Here is a 4,120-nt window from a genome sequence, read left to right as displayed (position 1 = left end):
AAAAAAAAAAAAAAAACTGTCTACCAGCCAGGCAGTGGTGGTGCACGCCTTTAATCCCAGCACTTGGGAGTAGAGGCAGGCGTATTTCTGAGTTTGAGGCCAGCCTGGTCTACAGAGTGAGTTCCAGGACAGCCAGGGATATACAGAGATACCCTGTCTCGAGAAAAAAAAAAAGTCTACCAGAGGACTGTGCAGAGCCACAGTCCCACAAACAACATACAAACCAGCTTTATTGTCTTGGCACCAGGGTTTCTTCACAACCCAAATGAAATGACTCAAAGACCGACCACAATCACAGGCTCCATGGTGCCCTCAGTCCAGGGCATGCTGCCATGATCTCAGCCAGGAATCATAAACTTTTCTCAACATTGACAGTAAAGCTCTGTCTGGCTTCCTACTCAGTGCCTGGAACAACCTGGTAGGTAAGAGTCAGGTGACAAAGCCTGTCCTGCCTGTCTGGCGTCAGAATGAGCCATAGAGGATGTATGTGCAATGGTCTAACCAGGAACAGGGAAGGTGACTTGGTAGAACTGGCTAAATGGAGATCTGCTAAGGGTGAAAGGCAAACAGGTAATTGCCAGCCAACTGAAGTAAGAGAGCAAAGATGCCCAGAGCCACAGGAAAAGGAAGTGCGGTTTACGTTCGCGGCTCACATAGAGGAGTTTGTCATGAGTCTGGAAGGGCTGTTAGAAGATCTTCCCATAGAATATGCTTCCTGACCTGACTGAAGGACACCAATTACTTAACTACCTGACCACTGGCTATCCATGTTCTTCTCTTAGTTGTTTGTTTTTTTTTAAAAGGGGGCTTTGGAAACCCAAGTCTTGTGTAGCCCAGGCTAGCCCATAAAATCAGTATGCAGCCAATAATGATCTTCAACTTCTGGTCCTCATGATTCCAACTCTTGGGTACAGGGATCACAGATTTGTATGACCACTCCTGGTTTTATGCAGGACCGGGGATCAAACCTAGGACTTTGTACATACCAGAAAAGCAGTCTCCCAATTGAGCTACATACCTGTCGGGTTCTCTAGACAAACAGAATATATAGAATTGTAGAGTGAATGTGTGTGTGTGTGTGTGTGTGTGTGTGTGTGTGCGCGTGTGCATGCGCATGCATGTGTGTGTGTGTGTATTCAGATATATAAGTATATTTGCTTTTGTTAGAATGGCTTATAGGCTGTGGTTCTGATAGTGCAACAATAGCTGTCCCAACAGGAAGAGTCCAGTAGCTGTTCAGTCCACCAGTCTGGATGCCTTAGCTGGTCTTCTGTGTAAGTCAGAATCCCAAAGAAGTACGCTCTAATGCCAGCAAAGGAGTGAACTTCCAGGGAGCACAAGAGTAAGCAGGCAAGCAAGGGTACTTCCTTCTTCCATGTTCTTTTTAGAGGCTGCTGGCAGAAGGCATGGCCCAGCCTAAAGGTGGATCTCCCCACCTCAGAAGATCTGAATTTAAAAAACTGGTTCTTTCGGGGTGGTGAGATGGCTCAATGGTTAAGAGCACTGACTGCTCTTCTGGAGGTCATGAGTTCAAATCCCAGCAACCATATGGTGGCTCACAACCATCTGTAATGATATCTGATGCCCTCTTGTGGGGTGTCTGGAGACAGCTACAGTGTACTCACATGTAATAAATAAAAAACCTTTGGGCCAGAGCAAGTGGGGGAAGGGAAAGGAGAAGAAAAACTTTAAAAAAAAAATTGTCAAAAAACAAACAAAGTGATGCCGGGCGGTGGTGGCGCATACCTTTAATCCCAGCACTTGGGAGGCAGAGGCAGGCGGATTTCTGAGTTCGAGGCCAGCCTGGTCTACAGAGTGAGTTCCAGGACAGCCAGGGCTACACAGAGAAACCCTGTCTCGAAAAACAAAACAAACAAACAAACAAAACAAACTGGTTCTTTCCACATCAACTGATTTTATATTAAGAAAAAAATTCCTTCATACAGGTATAGTAGCCATTTGGATTTTAGCTAGTTCCAGATTTAGCCAAGTTGACAACCAACAATAGCCATCAAAAGCTCACCCCCTTGTCAACTTGACACACAAGCATATCTCCCTATGCCATGCTTGATTTCCAAATGAAAAGAGTAGCCAGATCATAACTGTGCCTAACATAATATACCCATCCCACACACAATTGCATATGCATTGCATGCTTAAGTCGGTCATAATTACACTGAATATAATTATCTATTGCACAAGCACATTAGAAATTTTAGAACGGGTCCAATGTCCCTTGAAGGACAACTTAAATATGATGACCACTGATATTCTCCTACCTGATGTTACATAACATGATAAACAAATCCTGGAAAGAGCCCAGCAGTGGTGGCGCACACCTTAAACCCAGTGCTCCCTCAGCAGGCAGAGGCAGGCAGATCTCTGAGTCTAGCTTTGTCTATAAAAAGTGAGTTCTAGGACAGGCAGGACTACAAAGTGAAATCCTGTCAAACACACACACACCACCAACCAAACAAAAACAAACAAAAGAGAAACCCAGGAAAGAAGACACAAATACCTCAGTTGGTGAATTTCCCCATAGAGCATATTCTTTCCCTTTGTCGATTTATTCAGAGACGTTAGAAGCCAACAACTGACATTTTTTTTTTTTTTTTTTTTTTTTTTGGTTTTTCGAGACAGGGTTTCTCTGTGTAGCCCTGGCTGTCCTGGAACTCACTCTGTAGACCAGGCTGGCCTCGAACTCAGAAATCCGCCTGCCTCTGCCTCCCAAGTGCTGGGATTAAAGGCATGCGCCACCACTGCCCGGCGACAACTGACATTTTTGTTTTGTTTTTCCGGACAGAGTTTCTCTGTGCAGTCCTGGCTGTCCTGGAACTCACTCTGTAGACCAGGCTGGCCTTGAACTCAGAAATCTGACTGCCACTGCTTCCCAATGGCTGGGATTAAAAGTGTGCACCACTACCGCCCAGCCAAAAATTGTTATATGCAGTCACCAAATCTATTGCCTTTTACATTTGATGAATTGGAAATAATCAAATGTGTTTTGTTTTTAATTTCTAAAATACTTCACACCATGGTCTCCCGGGACTCTCCAAGCTTCCAGGAGACTGGAAGTATTGGCAAATTGAAAAGCCAGTTAAGCCAGGCCGTGGTGGCGCACGCCTTTAATCCCAGCACTTGGGAGGCAGAGGCAGGAGGGTTTCTGAATTCGAGGCCAGCCTGGTCTACAGAGTGAGTTCCAGGAGAGCCAGGGCTATACAGAGAAACCCTGTCTTGAAAAACCAAAAAAGAAAAGCCAGTTATGTCAAGTGGTCAAGTTGACAACCACAAGAATAACCACCACAGTCCCCAAACCTTCTTACACACTCCTTTGAGATCATCTTCCATTTTATCTACGTGGAACCTGACACCACGTACCCCATCTCCTTAGTTCGGTGATGTTTATCTTCTGGGGAATTTTAGGTCATATTCAGAAGCCTGAGCATGAGTCTTACTTTGAGGTCTTCTTTTCAGGCTCCACCTCAGCTTCTCCAGGCCCTTCTTCTGTTATTTATACCCTGGATCCAGGGGCCTTTGCTAATTACAGCAGGCTTGTCCCCTGGTGCAGCTGTCACAGAGCAGCTAGACCTGACCCTTTTGCTCCCACAGATGGAAATCCTGAGCGGGCAAGCTCTCCACTCGCTGGACTTTGGCAGCCTGAAGCTGAACAGAAGGAAGGTGGAGTGTGAGTGGAGCCCTCTGGTGCCACAGACCCAGCAGGCCTCTGTAGAAGGCTCTAGTCCTGTAGCGATCCAGTGTAGGCCTAAGAGCTTACATTCCTCAGTTCTTCTCAGCAGGGCTGTGTATCTCCAGATCCTGACTAGAGCCAGTGCTAAAACCTTTGTTCTGGGCAGTCAGGGATCCTCGGCTCTGAAGACTTGGCATCGGGTTGGAACTCGCCTGTTTCCAGGATGTGCAATCTCTCTGTGATGGCTCTTTGCTGGCTTTAGCCTCATCAGCTGCAGCTCTGCATCCCCACTGCCCCTCCCCCATTGTTCTCCCTCAGCTACCCCACTCTTCTTCCACTGTGGCTACTCTCCTGTCTCAGCTGTCGTCTTCTTCTTCTTCTTCTTCTTCTTCTTCTTCTTCTTCTTCTTCTTCTTCTTCTTCTTCTTCTTCT

The sequence above is a fragment of the Grammomys surdaster genome, unplaced genomic scaffold (genome assembly GCF_004785775.1).
Source record: "Grammomys surdaster isolate TR1022 unplaced genomic scaffold, NIH_TR_1.0 1055, whole genome shotgun sequence".
Lineage (NCBI taxonomy): Eukaryota > Metazoa > Chordata > Mammalia > Rodentia > Muridae > Grammomys > Grammomys surdaster.
The sequence above is the reverse complement of the archived record's forward strand: the minus strand, read 5'-3'. Positions refer to the sequence as shown.